The sequence below is a fragment of the Castor canadensis genome, chromosome 11 (genome assembly GCF_047511655.1).
Source record: "Castor canadensis chromosome 11, mCasCan1.hap1v2, whole genome shotgun sequence".
In the NCBI taxonomy this organism is placed as follows: Eukaryota; Metazoa; Chordata; class Mammalia; order Rodentia; family Castoridae; genus Castor; species Castor canadensis.
In genome coordinates, this window is record NC_133396.1 from 48,561,866 (window position 1) to 48,585,533 (window position 23,668).

Below are 23,668 nucleotides of genomic sequence, written 5' to 3' on the forward strand. Positions count from 1 at the left end.
GCTCCAGTAAGAGGCAAAAATGGAGACCTGAGGCTTTTGCCTTTTAACTGTTTTTTTTTTTCTTTCCCTGAGGGCAGGCTGCGGAACCTGTTTAACCAGTTAATCTGATGCTTGACAAAGACAGTTAAGCCTAAATTGGAGATTATCACTTTCTGATGCCTGTAGTGATTTTTTCCAAACTCCCTGAAGAAAGAAGCTCACTGTTATTTACAGCAAAGGTGGGGAGGGGGACACTCATCCTGAACTGCTTGGGAAAGGGGAAGGAGAGGCTGAGGGTTGGGGAAGAGAGTTTCCAGGCTCAATGCATGAGGGATTATTGATCATCCCTGTTGTCTAGGTCAATCCTGCCCAAAGGCAATACTGGAGCACTGGAAGCAAGAGGTGACCTCCACTCTTGGGCCACAGAAACCATGAAGGAAGCATAAGAGATCTGATTGTCTGTTTGCCACAGACATGGAAGGAGAAGTCCAAGACTTAGCCACCTTTGGGGCCTCAGGGTGGGTCAAGAAGTTGTGTCTCCAGCCTTTGGGTGACACTGGGGAGAGCCCCGGCCACCTTTTGTGGCTTGAAGACAAACTTTCCTTTCCACCGGCTGTCTTCGGACCTCCCCTTAAGTGGGTCAGATCTTGTAAGAGAGTGCTAGCATTTAAGGAGAAGTAAAAAGAAAAAGTCTTGGTGCACTGAAGTTGAGTTCTGCCCATGTAGCCTTGGCAGTGCAGTATAAACCCCTGCCTGACCTCTGAGTTTCCTCAGATTGCCTGCCATACAGCTGTAGTGGGCTCAGACCTTTTCCTCAGTTTCCCAAGGAAAAAACCCTCCTTAACAAGGCAGAGAGAGAGGGAGAAAAGGTCAACCTGAGCGTTCCACCATAGCTAGGCCATGGTGGGAGGGTCTCTCCTGAAAAACAGACTCCACCGGAGTGCCGGATGCTCATGGTCACATTCCTAGGCAGCCTTTCCCAGATTGGCAAAACCTATACCAACCACAGGTGATGGCTGGTCCCTTCATGCATCACTAAATATGATGCATGGATGACATGTGCAGGAATTTCAAGTGCTCAGCGTTCTTGAGCCTGCTCTGAGAATGAAAGCACAGATGGACTCTAACAGCAGAGGTTGGAAAGAATTTATTTGTAGAGAATTTAGGCAGAGAAAAGAGAAGAGAATGACTGCGTATTAGAGAATGCAGGGGGACCCGGAAACCGGTGATCCCAGGGGTCAGGGTGGAGAGTGGGTTTTATAGCCTATTTTTTGCATTGCCTGAGGGCAGAGATGCTTTTCAGATGCAAACAGGCATTTCCTAGGGAGGAGAAATGTCTCCTTGACCACTTATCACCTTTTGGGACCTCCTGCAGTCCATCCATCCTTCACCATCAAGGAATGGACAAGAAAATTGTGCTACTTTCTTATTAGGCATTTTGATATAAAAATAACACACTGGTATATAGCAAAGTGTATGTCCTTTATGGGAGTATACTATCAACAATAGAAGAGTGCCTATCTTGTGAGTGAGAGCCAGAAAAATAACATTTTAGATTGAAACAGAGAATTTCAGGTGTGTCTTAACATTTGTTTTAAAACTTGGAGCAAATAAGAGCAATGGAGCAAATATTTATTTGCTATTTATTAAATACACAGGATGAGTTTTTATTAAGTTATTTTCTATTACTCTGATATTTTAACAGCACATAATAATATTACATTTAAAGTTAAAGATATCACAGGTTTGGTGATCATGTGTGTGACCATGGTGCAACAAAGGAGCTGGGGGGCTCAGCCCATATTTCATTAAATGAGAAAGAGAAACAGAAGGAGGGTTTCTTGGGAGGCCATTGAGGTCGAAGGGGGTTTATTTTCACTGGAAGAGGAAACCAGGTGCCTTCTATCATGCAAAGTGAGATAGGTTCAATACAAGAAAAATTCAGGTTTGAGAAAACACAATAGTAAGTCGATCAATTGGGGCAGGTTTTAATAATCTTTGTTTATGTTATTTAATTGCTCCATGCTCCTTCTCCACAAAGTTATTTGTTTTGTGTAAATCTAGTTTTCTACCCATGATGAACTCTGTCTTTTTTACCCCCTTTGTTGCATCTCAGACAACAGTGCATCATGGCACTTTCAAATCTGTCTTCCAAAATGGAACTGTCATGCAAAATATTCAATCTCCAGACAATGTCCTTTTTTTTTTTACTTCTCTCTTGCAGGAACCCAGGGATAGTGGAGATATCACAGAAACATGGGACTAGGAATTGTGATGCCCAATTCCATTTTGACCCTTCACATGCTTCATCTAATTTCCCCATTATACATGGAAGTCTATCTAAACGCTTACCATACTACCTTAACTCATAATGAGCCTGAATGCCACTTCTGTCTTTATGGAGAAGCTGAGACCTGGCAGTGCTTCCTCAATATTACCCATTGCACACAATATCCATATATCCACCTCTGTCTTAGTTCCTTTCTCCCAAGACTTACAATAAAAGTGTCTATATATCAATTCTGCCATCATCCTTATCTCTTCTGTTTTCTCAGACATTTGCACCATCATTTTCTTCAGCTGCCATTTTTTCTCTTTTCAATACCTGTTCTTTCCTATTTACTGGCAAAGATCTTGTAGCCTCTTTAATCATTCAATGAATTGTCCTCAATCTTGTAATCTTTCTAACAATCACTTTTCCTTATCTCTGTTCTTCCTTTCTGAGTCAGGCTAATTTGTAGAGATGTCTATTTGCTTGACTGAAAAAATTTTTAATATGTTGATATGATAGTATCAATTTCTTGAAAATCACTTTCTGTGTATCCCAAATCAATTGATGAAATCCAAGTTACATATACAGAAAACCTCAAGGACAAAATTCTCAGATAGTGGAGGTATAACTTCAGGCAAAAATGTTTTATAAATCTTTTTCAGATGCGGAGACTAAGGTCAGGCCAGGAAGTAGGAAGGAATTAGCCTGAAAACGAAGCTTGGGTTTTCTTTTGTGGAGGATTTCGACCCAATGCAAAAACATTATTGAAGTGGATATTAATAATTAGTAGAGTGGATATGGGTCCCACTAACCTTTTCTGGTACTAGAAATAGCTAGACTTTTGTTTAATATAAACAGGTATTTCAACATACATTCATGAAGTGACTAATGAATGTTGCCACATTTTGACTGACAATCTGTTGCAAAGTGATTAAAAAACAGAGTTCAAGAATGTAAGGAGATTACCTGAAAAAGGAGAAATGGATGATATTTTTAATTTGGGAGCTGAATATCCAGATAACAAGAGGGAAGAGATTTCTGAGCACAGAGAATTCATCATGGAATTCTACAATGCCATATATTACAGTGTTTCCACAGGAAAAGATGCTATCTTCAGATACCTGGCAAGAAGCAAAAGACCCTTAAAACCCCAGGGAGAGAAGCCAGGAGGTGCATCCACATGAATGCTAGAGGTATCCTCAGAGTCCTGAGTTCACTGGGAGGAGGTCAGAGACTCACACATTACTGATCACTAACATCCACTTCCCTGGGAAGCGTTTGCACACTGAGCTATCAGGGACATGAATGTGATGGTGCTGGGGACAATTGTACAGGGACAGATGAGGTCAAGTGCTTCCATCTTGTATTGGGGCAACAGACAAGGCCAAAGATGCATTCTTCAGGGGCTTTCAGAGTTCTCTGATAGGTCAACACTTAGTGCTTTGACCATAACCTCTGTGAAGAGCCCACTGCCAAGATCCATGGAGCGTGAAAGCAGATAGTGTCTTTGTAGCTCTTCCCTAAAACCATGCATTTGTCTAAATGTGTATGGAGACAACACTTAGCACACATAAGTATTACTTTAGGAGATAGACAGGGCTTAAGGTTGAGATAACCTTGTCCCAATTGCCCTTTCACTGTCTGCATTCATGGATAGGAGTCTCAGGAGAAACATGACCAGAGGAGGGATTTTCTCATTTTGCTTTCTATCCATAGGATCTTGAAGATTAGGTTTTAGAGTCAGGCATACATTTGTGTCCTAGTTTTCCTGATAACTTCCTGTGTAATTTTCATCAATTTATTTCACCTGACAAATGATAATCTGGTAAAATGACATAAAAGTTACACTTACCTTGTGATGGCTCTGTGAGAGTCATCAGAAAGGATGAATGTCACTGGGATTTTGATGGGAATTGCATTAAACATGTAGATTGCTTTTGGTAGTATAGCCATTTTTACACATGAGGACTTTAGATCTAAGGTGAACACAGCAATGTTGTTGGACTTGGTTCACGTGCTAAGGGGAGAGCACATAAGGGAGGTATAGGGATAGGTAGGAAACCCAAAACATGAAGGTGTTTGATGTCCCCCTGCACAGGAGCTGATACAGAAACCTTAAAGCAACAGAGGTCAACACGAGAAGGGGATCAGGAACTAGTGAAAAGGTCAGGTAGAGATGAATCAACTTGGGATGTAACACATTTGTGCTTGGAAGCAATGCTAGGAATCTCTCTGTTAAGCTGTCCTTATCTCAAGTAGCAAAAACGCTTTGTCTTTCTTATTATTGCTTATGTCTTCTCTTCAACAAAATTAGAGATAAAGGCAGAACAGGTTCTGCCTCGAAGCGAGTGGGAGTAGAGGGAGAAGGAGGAGATGGAGGGCAGTGGGGAGAAATGGCCCAAACAATGTATCCACATGTGAATAAATCAATAAAAATGTAAAAAAAAAAAGAATTATAGGGCTTGGGGGGTAGATCAGTGGTAGAACGCATGCTTTGCATATTTAAGGCCCCAAAACAATGACAACAAAACCAACCACAAAGAAATATAAAAAATTATATTGTAGTTATCATATAATCTGAATTTAATTCATACATAAAAGCCTATGTGTCATAATTTAAAAATAAAAAGGATAGCTGTGTTGCAGTTTTCAATGCTGTATTGTTTGCTGTTGATATCATATACATTCTCTCTCCACCTGTGAAGTCAGCTCAGATGCTGTGAAAAAAAAGAACTGTTTCTGTGGGCTTCACTTCTCTTCCACATGTGGGAAGTCTGCAAGCAAGAAGTATAAAAATAGAGAAGATTTGGAATTAGTTGGCAGGTTATAAAATCTCCTGAACAATGAGTCTCTCAGGTCATCACTCAGGTCAAAGTCAGACTAATTTTTAAGACTCATGGAATCTCATCTGGCTGTGTCTTAAGGCTACACATTGTCTCTCAAGGGTTATCTGGATTTTCCTGGAGAGTGTGTGTCTAGGGTCCAATCACTGACCTCTTCCATCCCCTTTGTTGAGAAATTATCTCCTATTGTGCTGTTCAGCATTAATGGGGATTGATCTCCATGGTAGTTGCAAGGATTATGGTACCATTGAGTTCTTGGTATTTCTTCTGGCCCATCCTTGAGGCTTTCTGCTGCTCACCGTGACAATGAAGAAAATAATTATATTTCATCATTTCTCTAGTATTTGACTTTAGGAAGGTTCTGGTGTGACTTATTTCTTTACTCCAACCTCTTGCAAATTTTCTATATTTTAGAGATGGAAAGAGTGTAGATGTTATCCTATCTACTTCATGCATTGTCACCTTCATAATGGCCCTGAGGACAGTCACTGTCCTATGGTTTAGCACTTTCTATGCCAGAGAGTGCACCACCTTCTGCAGAAATCAATGTTGAAGATTCTGATACCTGACATATTCCACACTTACTAACTATACCCTCCCATGTACTGTTATTTAGCTTACTTACCCACCATTAAAATAGAAGTAATGATAATGCAATAACAACATACTCAGAAAGACGTTTAGCATCTGAAAAATTCTTATAGCTATGCCTGATAGATTCTTAACATTTAGTAAATATGAGCTGTTGTTTTGCTCTCTTTGTACTACTACCCTTTCTATCTATTTATTTCCTATTTATTACTAGTCATGGAAGAAGTCGTCACATTTTCCATAAAACTCTGCACATGGCAGATGCTGAAATGTTTGTTGATATGTAACACTGAAAATCCTCACATTGTACAATTAATATGTGCAAAAATTAATCGTGTTTCCCCCTAGAAATGTCTGCGTTCCCCCACCCTGTTGACTCTGTTATTAACTGTCCTGTGGCTACATCATACTTCTGTGTCCAGGATATGGAATCACAGACATGACTATAATGAGATTCCATAAACATTTCCTTCCTAATAGTCACATTTAAGAGTCTTGGTGCCATTTTTAATTCTTCTGTGTTTTATTACTGGGTACCCATGAGAAGGAAGGAACTGTGCAATAGCATAGAAGATATTAATATGAAAGTGATGCTTAATCTGAAAATAATATTTGCTAATGTTTTCTGTGGATAATGACCACAGCTTTCCACGGCTTATGGTACGGAATCTTCACGGTCACCCTTTCTCTCAAACAGAAAAACTCTGGTGTTTTTCTTCAGCTGAGAGACAATATTATTGTCTGGTGGCTTATCTTAGGCTTGGTTAATTCCCTTCTCATCAAATGAACTCTTAGGACAAGAAATGATAGATGAAATACTCTACAGAACAGAATGTGAAAAATAGCTGAAGTACTTGGAGTCAAACTTGAAGGCGATTTAAGAAAGGGAACTGTAAAAAATTCTGAAATTATCTTCTTAATGTTCTTCTGACATTAAGAATGACTGTAAAAACAGAAATTTTTATGAAAATAAAATTGATCTGGGAAGAGCAGAGAGAAATTAATGTGAAACAGAAAAAAATGATTTAAGTTAGCAAGTTAAGCAGAATTGACATTGAGAAAATAATGCAATACAGGCAGAACTGAAAAATGTTTCTGAAGGGAAGATTAAAAAGACAATAGTTTAAGATGAATGAGAAATCTTTGTGAGAACATGCAATTTTAACTTAAGAACAATAGCTTCACAGAAAGAACTAGTCAAATAGAACAAATGTACAATTAAAGTGACAATAAAAATCATATTGCAGAGAATCAAGCCCTTGAGATTATAATTTGAAAACCTCATCATACTCTGGATGTTACTGGGATTAGGGAAAAGGCTCCAGTCTAGGGAATACCAACAGATTATATTTGGCCACCCAGCCTGCAAAAGCTAGTCAAGGAGATATGGGTGGTGAAGGCAGGAAAGGAGTTTTATTAACAGTGTAATCACACCAAATGAGCAAATGTCTAATGACATAAAATCTGTTCTTCAAGTACTTGTAGTAGCCTCAATGTTATTATAGGAAAGGAAAGCAATGGTAAAGATTGGAGGTTTCTATGGTGGTCAGTACTTTCTGGTCTGACTGTTGTCAGGCTGATCATTAGCATTTGTCATTGTCTCAGAATATCAATTCAAAGCTTTCTTGGTGCAAAGAAGGTCTCTGTTGCTTATGGGTACTTTTGGTCCTTTCTCTTAAGATGGTCATCAGTCATGGTTACTGTTCCTGGAACCCAAGGTAACTGTAGGGGAGAAAGACTCAGAAGAGCTCAAAAGGAAGGAAAGGTAGAAAGAAGGAGTGAGAGATGAAATGGAATCAGCCTGGTCAGTTACTGGGGCCTCCTTCATAAAGAATATTAATGAAAACATCCCTGGAGATAGTCTACTGATAAATTTGCATTTTTGTGATAGGAGTAACATTCCTTTTCAGGACAAATTTTAATGCCAGGATCTAACAATTTATTTGAAAAGAGGTAGGAATTTAATCTGGTTTTAGATTTCTCTTGAAGAACAATGCCAGAAGATTCTGAAGAATTATCCAAATTTTAAGAGGAAAATTTCACAACTCAACATTTTATACCTGTTAGATTATGACTTTGTGCATATGTTTGCAAAATTAAATAAATATTCTGAAATACTTTCTAACAGTATTTACTTGGCATAAATTTAAATATTGTGATTAATCTGTATTTTATTCTGAATATTTTTAAAAAGACCATGAGTTTGAAGCCTGGGAAAGAATGCTTAAAAACACATTTTAATTCTCATGTTACATGAGAGGACTTAAGTTAATGTTTTGCTCTTGATGTTACAAATACAGAAATGAAGGTTGAATATGCTAGTTTTTACTTATGAGCAAGGTATCCACTAGTACAATTTCTGAAAAGTGGAAGTCCCTCTGTCAAATTAAATGACCTTTTATATGATATTATAGAATGATAAAGAGCTTCATATTTTTATTTTAAAAGACATCTACTGGAATCAGCTATCCATTTTTCTTTAAGTAGAAAGGTAGATCAAGTTCAATTCCAATGTTCTCATTGCTATAAAAGAAATAGTTTAAGATGAATGAGAAATCTTTGTGAGAACATGCAATTTTAACTTAAGAACAATAGCTTCACAGAAAGAACTAGTCAAATAGAACAAATGTACAATTAAAGTGACAATAAAAATCATATGCAGAGAATCAAGCCCTTGAGATTATAATTTGAAAACCTCATCATACTCTGGATGTTACTGGGATTAGGGAAAAGGCTCCAGTCTAGGGAATACCAACAGATTATATTTGGCCACCCAGCCTGCAAAAGCTAGTCAAGGAGATATGGGTGGTGAAGGCAGGAAAGGAGTTTTATTAACAGTGTAATCACACCAAATGAGCAAATGTCTAATGACATAAAATCTGTTCTTCAAGTACTTGTAGTAGCCTCAATGTTATTATAGGAAAGGAAAGCAATGGTAAAGATTGGAGGTTTCTATGGTGGTCAGGCTGATCATTCATTACCTCTTGTCATTGTCTCAGAATGCAATGGTGCAAAGAAGATCTCTGGAAATCAGTGGTGTAAATTTAAAGCATTATTCAGACAATTCAGTAATTAGTAATTGAGTCCATTGGTTTAACATATCTGAACCATCCTTACGAGTATTGATCAATAACTTTATTGGGAGTTTTAAGAATTGCAATTCAGGAGACACAGTTTCAGATGGCTCTGCATCAGAGTTCCCAAGAAAGCAGGGAAAGTGAGAGCTTACATGGAAACCAGTGTCGACTTATAACAAATAGTTTTATTTTAAACAAGGGAGGAAAATTGATTATTTTGTTCATTTTCTTGATTAATCCTTGAAGACCAAATGAACCACAACTCAAAGCTGGTTTACATCTCAGGATTCTGTTTACCTTCTGCAGTTTAAAGAGCAGCAATCTTTTTATTTCCTGTTTCTACTTTGTTAATATGGAGGGTCTGTGTATTTAAAGCAAAATGAGAAAAGCGCTGCTTGGAATCCTGAGCAGATTCCATTTGCTTTTCCAGATCCACTCTTCTCTTCTATATACCAGGACTTGTGCTTTGGGAATTTGATCTATAGGGACTCAACAATGGGCTGCCTTCTTTTCTGGTTGAGCTTAGTTAAGGAGAACCATTACTGACATTTGAAGGGAGAGAAGAAAGTGAGGAGGGAGAACTTATTGCTAACTACTAATTAGAAGTTGCTGTATCTTTAAGCAAATTCATAACATGTGACAGGCATGTGAACTTTGACCACTTGGAAGGGGTGATTTATTCATCACTGTGCACTGAAGAGATTTTCTTTTTGTCATAAATAAATATCTTGCAATAACTGTTACTGGGTTATTTGCCAAACGCAGTTTTTTAAAAATTCCACACCCCATTCAAAAGTTATTAGTTGAAATTCTATCCCAAATAAGAGCTTTTATTAATTAGTTAATTAATTAATCCATCCATATCGATATGATATAGTGATTTTCATTTAATTCCTTTATTTATAACTCATTACTATAATTATTTTGTTGCTCTATTGTCTCAACCTTGATCAATAAGGAGCTTCAAGTTAATTTTTCTGTCCTTTTAGCATGTCTTTGTGTCTCACTCTTAATCCTCTCCCTGTACCCAACCCTGATTGGAATGACCTCATAAAGATTGAGGAAAAAATCCATACTTGAACGAGAATGACCATGTCTTCATACATTTTTCCTATTTTAAGGAGTTATTACCTCTACACAAGAAATTCACACAGTGAAGTTACTATGGCAAAGATCTGTTGTAATTTAATTTAAAGGGGGTCATTTCAAATGTCATGGACCAAAGAATGTATTTTTGGATGGATGGGATGGGCTTTTTCTAATTCAGTCTATGAAACAGTCAGTTAATTTTTCTTAGAGAAAGTCCAATGCCACTGGTACATATCCTTCCCCCTTCCAAGAAGTTGCTCCTGAGGGAATGTGTAGGACTGGATCAATTACTCTGCTCCAGTCTCCCACAGGACCCTTGAGAGCTCATGATATATTACCTGGGAAATAAATGATGGTAAGTTATCGTCCAGGGCATGGACCTAGGGGCATAACAGAGCTCATGATGTTAATGAACAGAAACCACCATCTTCAGTCCTGCTTCAGTGGGGTGTAGGACAGCCCCAAGACACTATAGCACTATAGGACAAAATCAGGCCATAAGCTTGTTATCAAACTCTGCATGAGAGAATGACAGCTTCAAGTACAGTCAGCTATTCCATGTTACATTCTAGTGTTGTAGGGGACTTGGTCCTTGTGATGATGACTGAGACAGACACAGGCAGTATGGTGAGCCTCAACATTAGAATGGGAGGCAAGCATGGGAAGGTTCCTGTATATTATGGCAAATCTAGCACATCCTAGATCCTGGGAGGAATAGGTAAATACGGCTTGTTTTACATATCCACAGAACCTGAATCAAGTAGGTTGAAACAACCTAATCATTCAATCATGAGATTACAATGAAATCTTGGAAATCACACTGCATAGGAGAAAAGATGAAACACATTTAAAGTCATTCCAACCAAAAGACAAGTGATTCCTAGTCTATGGATTCACCAAATATTTTTGGTGATGGTACAGAAAAACAAGTGATGGACAGGAGCAGATGAATTAGGATCCATGCAAGCTGCTGGCCCTCACAGGTTACACAAACAAGGAGTGTGGAGTAGAGCCAAACCCTATGGGCTGGAGATCTGGCAAGTGAAAGAAATATTTCTCATCACACATAGGAAGTCATATGTGAATCCTATAGGATGGCTGTAGACTTTATACTCTCACTCTGAAAGGATACTCTAAAAAAGGGATTTCTTTGGCCAAGACATTCCTTCTTATGGAATGGATCCGGTACAATAGTTTTGGGTGGGAATGGACAATGTCTATTAATCTCATGCTCAATATCAAGGCAAGCCTATAGTTGGTCCATTGCACTCAATTTCAGACTGTACAGTGTTTAAAACTTCCTGGAATATATGGTCTGAGGACAGCACCTCCCTGGACCCTCCACATGAATTCAGGGCAACTAGATTTTTGTTCCTTTCGTTTCTACGTGCCTCAGCTGTCTGAGAATAGAATGGAGGATCCAAGTTGTGCATTTCCAGTGTTCATGTATTCATTCATTCATTCAGGCATCATGTGCATACTAGACAGCTCTTCTGTTTCAGGAGTTATCTTGGGTACTAGAAAATCACAGTGGTGAAAAAGACACACAGGGAAATGACTTCTGGAAGTTTTATCTAATAGTGAAGCTGGACTTATCAATTATTGTCATAAATTATTGTGGTGTTAATTCTATGTCAGAATATGCAGCAAAATACAGAAAGCCTGCAAGGCCTAATTTGGAATATTTACATTGTGACTTAAAGAATGAATAGGAATTAAATGAAGGGATGGGGTGGAGGATGGTGGAGGAGTGTTCCTGGACAAAGGAAGAGTGAATGAAAACCTCCAGGCATTGAGTCCAGCATAGGGATGGAGGAAAAATATTGTACTAGAAATTGAAAAATATCACACTTTGTTCTAACGGAGCAAATTGAATTGATGATGGTGAGGATAAGGGACAGAGCACAAGGAAACCATCATTACTGGGCTGGCACTGAGGCAAGGAATTCAGGAGACACAGCAGATATGTTGGACCATCAGCAAGAGAGAGCTTCAACAGGCTAGACAACAGCTCTCCAGAGGGAGGCAATTTGCGTCCAAATGTAGGATCTGAACAGTGATTCTACTTTCCAAAGTAAACCATACCAGAACAAGGTATTTAGAGTCAAAAGAATGAAGGGCACTTCCAGTTTGTGATACTTACTGGTATGTGATTTTGGAGCAATTCACAGTCTTTTTGAACATCAATTTCCTCACTTAGCATGGATGATAGCAAGGTCTATCTCTAGTGATTTTTGAGTGGATTTAGAACTTTCTGGATTTGGGCTCCTAGAGACACTCAATGAATGTCCCCTGCCTTAACATTGACCTTTCCCCTACCTTTCCAGCCTCAGTACCCACCTCACCCCTGGCCATTGAATTTCTGCTAAGTTCTTTTGGTCTTTCTCTAAGAAAGTCCTGCCTCAATGTGGAATGCTGCTTCAGTTTGGATTCCTGATTGAGGAAGACACTTGAAATGCACTAATCAAAGATACATACTACTTGAAGTTCATCTATAATGTAAACGAGCAAATTGCAAATCTTTGGTTTTGTGTGGTACTGAGGTTTGAACTCAGGGCATTGTGCTTGCTAGAGAAGCATGCTACCACTTGAGCTACACCCTTAGCCCTTTTGTTTTAGTTATTTTTCAGATAGGGTCTTGCTCTTTTTGCCTGTTCTGATCTGTCTATGATCTTCCTCCTTATGCCTCATACATAAGTGAAATTACAGGCATGCACTACCATCCTTGTGATTTTAAGCCATTGAGTTTCTAGTACAGTTTTAGTAAGAGAAAACAATTAACTCAATCATTTTTCCCATTGTGGAATGTAGTTGGCTTAGCCAGTCTATCCCTTCCAGGGTTATTTTTGGTAAATTACATTCTCCAAAGATGATTTATTTCATCTAGTGTTATACATTTATTTGCATGGATTTATGCAATATAATCTTGTGATTTTAAAAAGTTTACAACCGATGTTATTTCTTATCTCACCTATCCATGTTCACTCTTTCTCTTCTCCCTTGCTTGGCAAGTGGCTTCTCTCTTTCAAGGACTTATTTCAAAGAACCTTAAAAAGAGAACATGTAAATAATTATTTTATCCATCATCTCAAATATTTCTCTGTGGTTAGAATATTTTAAAATCCTCTATTTTGTAATATACAGTACATTATTATTAACTGTAGTCACCTTGCTGTATAGTAGAACACCATCTGTAGATTACTTTTGACAGCATGGTCGTTTTTGCAGTATTAATTCTTCTCATCCGTGAACATGGTATATCTTTCCACTTTCTACTATCTTCTTCAATTTCTTTCTTTGGTATTTTATAATTTCATGTTATAGGTCTTTCACATCTTTAGTTAGGTTTATTTCCAGATATTTTATAATTCCCATACTGCCAACTCATCCATTCAATGTGTATAGGGCAATGACTTGGTATATTCAGAGTTATGTAACAATCATTACAAGCAAATCTGGAGATTTCATCACTCCAAAAAGAAACCCCACACTTCTTAGCTATCACCCCCACTTGCCTGTATTTCCTAGTCCCTAGACATCGCTATTTTACTTTCTGTGCATAGATTTGCCTATTTGGGATAGTTCATAAAAAATGGTTGTATACAATATGGGGGCCTTTGTGACTGGATTCCTTCACATAGTATAATGTTTTCATGATCTATACATGTTGTATCATGTACCAGTACTTCATTCCTTTTTCTGTCAAACTTTATTTTATTGTATGGATATGCCACACTTTTACCTATTCATTCACCAGTTTGTAGGCGTTTGGCTTGTTTTCAGTTTTTGTCTGTTATTTAAAATGCTGTTAAGAACACCAGTGCACAAGTTCTTGTGTGGATGTATGTTTTCATTTTTCTTGAGTACAATGAGGAGATAGAATTGCTAGATTTTAGGGTAACTTTATGTTTAGCCTTTTGAGGAACTGCCAAACTATTTTGTAAAGACCTGGTACCAATATGCATTCCGACCAGAAGTGTTGGAATGTTCCAGTTTCTCTGAATCCTTGATAACTCGTGTTATCTGATGTGCTGTTAGCCACCCAGAAGGTATGGAGTAGTATCTCATTGTGTACAGGGGTGTGTGTGAAGGTTTTTGTTTGCATGTAGAACAATTTTATTGTTTCCAAAATTAGAAAGATAGTACTTTCTTCTTATGAAAATGTTGAAGATAATGAAAATATTGTACTTTCTAGAAAATGATTGTAGAGACTCTCTCAAGGAAATTTCATGTTTTCATATGGTTTTAGTGAATTTGCTCAGAAAAACTTGCATCTGAACCAATTCCTGAAATATATCATTAGTAGTTGTCTTTTTATTATTGAGTTGTCATTGTTATTAACATATTCTACATAAAAATCCTTCATCAGATAAATGATTTGCAAAATATTTCCCCATATTTTTGAGCTCTTTTCATTGTTTTGATAGTGTCCTTGAAGCACATGTTATAAGTTTTGATGAAGTGAATTTATCTGTTTTTTATTTTGTGGTGTGTGCTTTCATGTCATATCTCCAAAGCTTCAAGGTCATGAAGATTCATGTCTGTCTTTTCTTCTAAGACTTTCACAGTTTTAACTCTTACATTTAGCCATTTGACACATTCTGAATTAATTTTGTATATGATCTGAGGCAGGGGTTCCAACTCATTCTTTCACTTGTGAATATGCAGATGTGCTTAAACCATTTGTTGAAATATCCAAAAAAACACTCTGCATTATTTTTTTTCAAATTTTGAGTTTAACTTTGACTTTCAACATTTTTCCTATTACTTGTTTTTCTCTAGTTTATTATGGTTGTCCTTTGGTGTCAGATGCTTAATTCATGTATTTTATTTTCATTGTTTTCACAGTTGTGCACCACTATGACTCATTAATTAATTGAGATAGGTCCTTGCTAACTTTTTGTAAGGCTGGCCTCAACCTGCAATGCTTTCATTCTTGGCCTCCTGCGTTGTGATAACAGATGTGGCCACATTCCAAGCCTCTATTCTTAATTGTTATTCTCTTTATCTGACTTGGACTTACAAAGGTGTATATAAGTCTCTTTGTATTCGTATGTTTCTATTTTTCTTGTATCTGCTACTTCAAAAATTTTCTGCTATTTTATTTGGTGCTTAGATATCATGGATATTATATCTTTAATCATTTCATTGAAAATGTAGGTTTGATTTATATAATACAGCCTGCATTTTATCCAGTGTTCTGGGTTCTGTCTTATTTGAAATAAAGATTATGTTCTTTGGCTCACATTAGCCTTCTGTTCTTTCACCCATCATTTCATTTTCAGCCATCCAAAATTACTTTATTTTAGCTATACATTGATCCTATGAAAGAGAAAATTCATTTAATTTCAGAAGAACCCTAAAATGCTCAGTGAACACAGTTAATACACATTCTCCAACCTACTCTCTTTCAGTAATATAGGCAACGTTTTTGTCTCCATCTGACCTTATCTGTGTCTAACTCTCAGTTGTTGCGTCCATTGGAGGAGAGCAGTATTTTCATACATCTGGCTTACTTAAACCCTGATATCATTGTCAGCACAAACAGTTTAATGACCCCTCATAACACATAGAATGAAGTTCCAAACTCTGCATTCCATTCAAAAGTTTCCCAAATTTGATACTCAGTTCATTCCCTTTCCCACTTTATCTCAACCAATTATACAAACTCCACCACTGCTTTGAGCCCATGCTTCTCATCCCAGATCCTGTTGAGCACTTCCCACCTCCTGGCCTTTGTTCAAAAATTTGCTTCACTATGCTGTCCACACCTATCTGGTAAATCTCTCAACCATGCTTATTTCCCAGAAGTCAGTCTTCTTATTCCTCCTTGGTTTGGTTTGCTTAATATCATGAATTCTCTCTCTCTCTCTCTCTCTCTCTCTCTCTCTTTCTCTCTTTCCATTTGAAATAACCTCTACTTCCAGAGACAAGTCTTCACCTAATAATTGTTTGATTTTTGAATACTGATTGCTGTAAGAATAGATAATATGAACTTTTCTCTTCAGAAAATTTAATTTTGGGTATCGATGGATCAGAAAAGGTCCAGCCTGGGATCTAAAAGTGATTTGAATCAGTAAGGGAGTCTGAATCAAAATAAGACTTTAATGTAGATAGTTGTATCTGTCCTATTAGATTCAAAATTATCTGAGGTTAAAGAATATCACTTGCATGGCAGGGTACATGGTTCAAGTGGTAGAGTGCCTACCTGAGTAGTAAATGCAGACTCTGAGTTTAAATCCCAGTACAGTCAACAGCAACAACAACAACAAGGAATGTCACTTGTTATTTAACAGGCACTACCAGATCCAGAGTTGGCACTTGATATTCATAGAATGAGTAGATTAGTGAAAGCTTCCAAACTCCCTGGGAGTATATTGTGGAAAGAAAAGAAAGTACATGTAAAGAAGTTTAGGACAGACAGGAATGTAGAGAAATCAAGCAACAAATCTATTTCAATTCCATAAATTATGTGTCCTAGACCTTCTAGATACTGTATTTGCTAGCTTCAATAAAACTTTACTGTGCATATAGCAGGTGGTCAATACAATTCATTGTCTTTATCTCTAGAGATCCTAGAATGGCATGCTCACTGATTGTCTAAAGTGATATATTTTACAGTTTCAAGGGGGTCACTCAAGATCTCTTTCTTTGACCTCAGCTCATGGCTGGAGAGAATTGGAGCAGCATATTTGAGTTCCTCCTCTGGGGACTGTCAGAGCGACCAGAGCAGCAGTGCACCTTTCCCTGCTGTTCCTGTGGATGTACACCATAACTGTGGCTGGTAACCCTCTCATTTTCCTGGCCTTTGGTGCTGATACACATCTCCACACCCCCATGTATTTCTTCCTTGCCAGCCTGTCTTGTGCAGACATCCTTTTCACCTCCACCACTATGCCCAAGGCCCTGGTGAACATCCAGAGTTAGAGCAGGTCCATCTCCTATGCAAGAAGCCTGGCACAACTCTGCTTCTTCCTGATGTTGGGGATATGGACCTCTTTCCCCTGGCCACAATGGCTTATTGCCTCTATGTAGCTATTTGCCACCCTCTCCAGTACACCGTAATCATGAGCCTATGGTGCTGCACATTCATAGTGACTGCCTGCTGGACCCTGACAAATCTTGTTGCCATGACCAACACCTTCTCTTTATTCTGACTCTCTTTCTGGTCTAAGAAGATCATTCCTGACTTCTTCTGTGACCTAGGACCACTGCTCATGGTCTCTTGCTCTGATACCCAGGTCAATAAGCTTGTGGTTCTCTTCTTAAGGGGGCACAGTAATATTAATCCCATTTCTTCTCATCCTGTTTCTTACATCCGCATTGTAACTGCTATCCTCAGAGTCCCCCCTACTCAGAGAAGGCTCTATACCTGTAGTTCCCACATTGCAGTGGTTGCCCTGTTTTTAAAATTCCTATTATCTAGTGACCTTGTGTCCTAAAGTTATAGCAAAATGCACTACTCACATGTTTGTTGTGATCTTTGTGAAAACAAGTTTACTTCTCTGCCAGTTGTTCAAATATACAGCAATACAATTATGCACAGTACATGATATCTGCAAGTGCCAATAAAAGAATAAGTTATTGTTTTGATAGTTACCATACTTTACTACTTGTCATTATTTTATATTCTTCCCACTTACAAAAAATTTACTGTATAATGGTATGTTATATTATGCTGACAGCAGCCTCATACATCTTGTGTTTACTGAGTGTTTGCCTCAACAGGACTCAGAAAGTGATTGACCTACATCATGTAGGTTTAAGTATACTCTATGATGTTCACACAATGATGAAATTTCATAACAACATATTTCTCAGTATATATCCTTGTTGTTGAAACATGTGTGACTGTACTTTTTAGTAAGTGTTCACATGGAAATATGTCATTAGCAGCAGTATTCTAGAAGTCTGTGCAGTCTTTTATGATAGTTTATCAAAACTTGAACAGTGGGGTCATGGAATGTGGGTTAATGCTAAAAATTAGAAAGTGTGGAGGAGAAAAATTGTTGAAATAGAAGCAACTCGCACTTTCTTCTGTCTCCATGAGTCTGAACAAAGCATCAGTTGTGTGGCAGAAAGAAGAGGTGAGGAACTTAGAAAAGCAGAAGAGTGTGACATAAACAGTAGACAGCAGAGATGCTGTGAAATTCAGAAACACAGAACTTTAAATTTGTAGATAAAGGAAAACAGTAGGAAAGTGGGGAGAATCTCCCCAGTGGGGCTTTGAGAAAAAGAAAGGGAACACCTTGGCAACCTCCATGTTGCATAGCCTAACATTCTGAAAAAGTATGACTTTAGTGGGGAGATGTGTGATCTGTGCAGCAAGCAGAAGGGCCCCCTGCACTTCCTGGCTTGTTCACTGTGGCTGTGGTTGAGAGCCATGTTGAAAGAGGTTTTAATCAAATCTATCAGCCAGGGAGACCAAAATCCTGGCATTTTTGTATCCCCAAGCCCCGTAGCCCCAGCTCCCACAAGCTAAGTGAGTAACTACCTGAGTATCATTGTGCATCTAAGAATATCGTTATAACTTGACACAGATTTGCAGACACTGATCTGCTAGGTGGGTAGAAAGGGCCACATTACAGAGGGAAGCTGAGGGTCTTAACAGCTGGGAACTGTGGCCCAACCTGCAGGAAAACGAGCAAGGTCATCTGTGTGTGAAGTGGAGGCACCAGCATGCTAGTGCTAGGAAAGAGACTCCACTCCCATCAGACTCAGGCACTCCTGCCCTGGGAAAGGCAGGACAAGGCTCCATATGCAAACAGCTCTTTCTGATCTAACCTGTTGATACTTCAAATAGAAAGTGCTTGATACCACCCTAGACTTTCCCAGACCAAATAAACTTCAAAATTACAAGCTTTAAAATTACAAAACTACAAACTACAAAATTAAAAAACAAAATAAAACATAGAATCTACATTTTCATCTCTTTGGGAGAGAAGAAATATTGATTTTTTTTTGTTTTTCCTTTTAAATGTTTTTATTTCTGTATTGGTTTTAATGTGTTTTCCCTCATTATTACTTCTTGTACCACTGGTCATCAACATATATAATTTTCCTCTCTTTCCTAGCTTACTTCTCTCTTTATTCCTTCCTCACCTCTCTTCTTTATACTACTTAAGCATTAATACATTCACCTTTATTAATTTTAAATTTCTTAATTTATGCTGTAAGTATCCTATTTCTTTCTTATTCATCATTATTTGGGATATAGATATTGTTTCCAATTGTTTTTTTTCAATTACACTTAAATATCTGGATTCTTCTTAAAGGTTTTTTTGTTACTTATGTCTGTTTCCTCTCCTCTGAGTGGTTGTGGGAATTGACAATCCTGGAGAAGGCTTCATGAAGTAACAAAAACAGAATGGTACTGGTATGAAAATCAGTGGAACAAAAGACTCAGAAATGAGCATACACACCTACAGCCACTTGATGGTTGACAAAGATGCCAAAAACATACATTGGAGGAAAGATAGCCTCTTCAGAAAATGGTGTTGGGAAAAATGGATATCCATATGTAGAGGACTAAAACTGGATCCTTATCTATCACCCTGTACAATAATCACTTCTAAATGGATGAAAGACTTTAATGTAAGAACTTAAACATTGAAACTATTACAGGGAAAACACATCAAAATATAAGTACAGGCAATAACTTTCTGTACAGGACTACAATTGCTCAGGAAATGAAAGCAAGTATTGTTAAAAGGGGTTGTGTCAGATTTTCTGTACATCACAAGAAATAATTACCAGATTAAAGAGAAAGCATACAGAATGGGAGAAAATCTTTTCCAACTGTTCATCAAATAAATGATTAATATCCAATATGTATAGAGTCTAAAAATAAGCACAAAAATAAATAATCCAATTGATAAATGAGCAAATGGATTGAGCAGACAATTCTCCAAAGAAGACATATATATAGACAGAGAGAGAGCTAAAATACATAAAGGAATGCTCAACACCCTCAGTCATAAAGGAAACAAATCAAAATGGCATAGAGATTTCATCTCATCCCAGCCAGAATGGCTGTTATCAAGAAAACAACAACAAATACTGGTGAAGATGCAGGAAGAAAGGAGCCCTCATATACTCTTGTTGGAAATGTAAATTAGTGAAGACACTGTGGAAATCAGTGTGGAGGTTCTTCAAAAAACTGCAACTACTATATGATCCTCATATACACTGCCTGGGCATACATCTGAAGGAATGTAAGTCTGCACACAATAGATAAATCTGCACAGCCATATATAAAGCAGCACTGTTCACAACAATAGACCAAGCTGTATATTGATGAACACCAAGCTTAGGTGTCCATCAACATATAAATGGATAAAATGTGCTGTATATAGACAATGGAGTGTTATTCAGCCACAAAGAAGAATAAAATTATGTCCTTTGCATGCAAATGTATAAAACTGGAGATCATCAGGTTAAGCAAAACAAAGAAAACTCAGAAAGACAAATATCACATGGTTCATCTCGTATGTAGAATCTAGACTTAAATCAAAATAAAGTAAGGTTATGAATATAAAAGGGGTAATGTTTGGTGGGACAACCAGGAGGAGAAGGAGGTGAAAGGAGAGGATGGGGGATTGAATATGATCAATATCCACTATATACATGCAGGAAATAGAATAATGAAATACATTAAAATTGTAAAAAAAATGGGATGGTAGTAAGAAGCAGTAATAGTGGAGGTGAATATGATCAAAGTATATTATATGCATGCATGGAAATACTACAGTAAGTCCTGTTGTACAATTAAAAAGAATAAAAAATAAAAGTCTTCACACTAAGAATACCTCAATACAAAGCAGAGGAGCTATATCTTCCAATAGATGCACAAAGTGCCATGTAGGAACACAAGAAATATGAAAAAGCAAGACAATATGGACTCATCTAAAAGCTCAGATTGGAATGGTTCAAATGTCATATAAATAATTCAACAGTCTGGTTTTAAAAGTAATCAATGACTTCAAATAAGATTCAAATAAAGTGATGAATGAAATAAGAGTATCAATTCAAGACTTGGATAAGAAATTCAGCAGAGATTGAGAGTCTGAAGAAAAAGAAAAAATTGAAATCTGTGAAAATAAAAAGCTCAAGAAATCAACTGAAATAACTCAGTGGAAAGTATCACCAAAATATCAAGCAGAAAAAAATCAAGATTGAAGGCAATGCTGAGGAGTTACTAGCACAGTATGATATATTTCAAATAAGTGCCAACCAAGATTACTATATCCAGAAAAGCTATTCTTTTAAATTATTATAAAAATAAAGGCCTTCTAAGATAAGCACAAACAAAAGCAATCAAAAACCACTAAGCTACCATTGAAGAAGATACATAAAGGAATCTAACACATAGATATCATAGAGAGAAACATGGTCACAGCAGGGTGTGGTGGCTCATGTCTATACTCCTAGTTAGTCGGAAGGTAGAGATTGGGAGGATCATAGTTTGAGACCAGCCCAGAAAAAAAGTTACTGAGACCTCTTTCTCAATCAATATGGTGGCATGTGCTTTGTGACTCCAGCTGCATAAGAAGTCATGGTTAGGAAGATCTTAGTCTTCATAGGCTTTGAAATCATTAATCTAACTTTCTCAGAAATTCTGCCACAAAAGGTGACCATTTATGACTAAGAAGAATTAAGGTATTTAAAGACAGTTTCTATCTCTAGGAGCCTTGTTAATTCAATGCCTTTGACAAGTGATTTTTATCAAATTGCTGTTACAACTTCAAGAGAGCCAATGTCTCATTTTCATTTTTACTGAAGCATTTGTGCTTATCTCTTAGGATGTGATACACTAATTAGCTGTATTCACAGGTTACTAAGTGACACATACGTTAAGATGATACACTCATTTTACTTATGTGGGTGTATTATTTCTATGGGCTTTGAAGGTGTTCTAGTCCTTCCTCGTATTTGCCCTTAGAATGTGAACTCTTGAGTCTCACAAGGTTTAAGCTTTCTTTGTTTGTCTTTGAAACTTATCTTCTGTCTCTTATCATCATATCTGCTTATTGTGTATTTTTCATACTTTCTACCTCTCTAAGAGCTGTTACCTGAGCCCTTGTTATCACTTTTGTTTGAAATTGCTGCACTAAGTTGCATTTCTAAGTTTCTGATTCTTACAAGTTTGTGGGAATAAGGAGATTTTTAACCCACATCAGCCTTGATCTAAATGTACCAGTTAACTTAAAAATTTTTGGGATCTGGAGCTCCTGGTCTAGCAAGCCAGCCATGAAAATGCCAATAAATGCTTTTGTAATAAAACTTTTATTTAAACATCCATTTTGTTTGACCTTTCACCTTTTCTAATATGCAGAAGAACAAACAGCCGATGCCAGTGAATATTCGGGCTTTGATGCAGCAGTAACAGCATCTAGCCAGTGACAGAAACAGAAGACTTGGCCATCAGATAGAGAATAAATAGATCCTTTGCCCAGGCAGCATTAAAACTTAAGTAGAACAGCTAAAGTTACCTAGCACCTGGGTAAGAGTAATATCCAGGCACATTTAAGCCAACCCATAGAGGCCTTGGCCAGGGGAGCAATTGAAGATGAGGCCGGCCCATAAGGCAGAGCTTGCCTAGATGAGGATTATCATGGCTGTGGATGAGGGAGAGGTCCCCTTACTCACCTTGTATTGATCAAGGAGCAGCTGGACAACCAGTTGGATGCATACATGTCGAAAACTGAAGGACACCTGGTTGCTGAGTTGGATGCTTACACGTTGCAGACAAATCCAGAAACCAATGATTAGACTCTGCCTACCTGCTTAACCTCCTGTGAGAGACTGCTGTTAAAGTCACTATATCTAAATAACCTTGAGATAACAAATAAGAGGAAACATGATCAATGCTGAAAGAACCTATCAGAATAGGCTGTGGACTTATCTGCACTTGTTTGTACACTTAGTGTTTTTACTTTTTGATACTGTGTTGTATGAAACCCCTTTTTCCTTTGATTTGCTTGTTTTTTGGGTGGTTCTCCTCCCCAATTCTCCAAGACTTCTCTCTGAATGTGAATGTGTTGGCTTTGTGGGTAGAACCCTTTCCATACTTATGCTTCCACTCACTTGTCATTAGCTGTGACAGTCTAACATTTCCTCTGTTTATCTCTATCCCCATTAAAAACCTCGCAAAAAGAGTCCATGCTCTCCCTGACACCTTGGTTTCTAGGATAGAATTCTTCTCTACATTCTTTCTAATAGTCTCTTTAAAAGGATTAAGAAAACATTGGAGCTCAAAAATACATTCTACATTGATAATGTACTGTAGCAAATTGGGGACACAGATATTGCTACAGAGCCGTGTAACAGGTTACACATGATGGCAGATTTGATTTGGTTAAAGCTGGTATCATATGAATTGACATCACATAGATAGTAACCAGCAATGCTGGGTTAAATATACACACATTCATTCCAAATGAGATTTTTAAGCTTTCTTCTTGGCTTTGCATCATGGCCAAGAGGATTGTGTTGTCTTATATGTACAACATAGAGGAAGAAGCCATTTGGTTTGGCAGAATGTGGCAGATGGGAGAGTGATGGCACACCAAGTACTGGGAGGGGTTAGGAGCTACTTGTGCTAAAATGAAGTGATCCTCATCTTTGCCCCAAGCCAATCTTGGGCTTCTCCACTTGTTTTATTTTATCCTTTTTCCCTTGATGGTTTAAGTTAAACCATATTGTCAACTGTTCAATTTCAGTGAAATATTATATTTCTAGCTCATTATAACAAATCATTCTCTTTCAAAAAAAATAAGAACAGGGTATGGATTTGGCAGAGCAGTTTCTTCCTGGAC

At 37.6% G+C, this 23,668-nt stretch overlaps 2 pseudogenes; both read left to right on the plus strand.

Annotated features, from left to right (window-relative positions):
- Positions 1 to 10,379: 10,379 nt before the first annotated feature.
- Positions 10,380 to 17,293, plus strand: LOC141413629 (olfactory receptor 1P1-like; annotated as a pseudogene).
- Positions 17,294 to 22,179: 4,886 nt separating this feature from the next.
- LOC109680871 (chromatin target of PRMT1 protein pseudogene) lies at positions 22,180 to 22,622 on the plus strand (annotated as a pseudogene).
- The last annotated feature ends 1,046 nt before the right edge of the window (positions 22,623 to 23,668 follow it).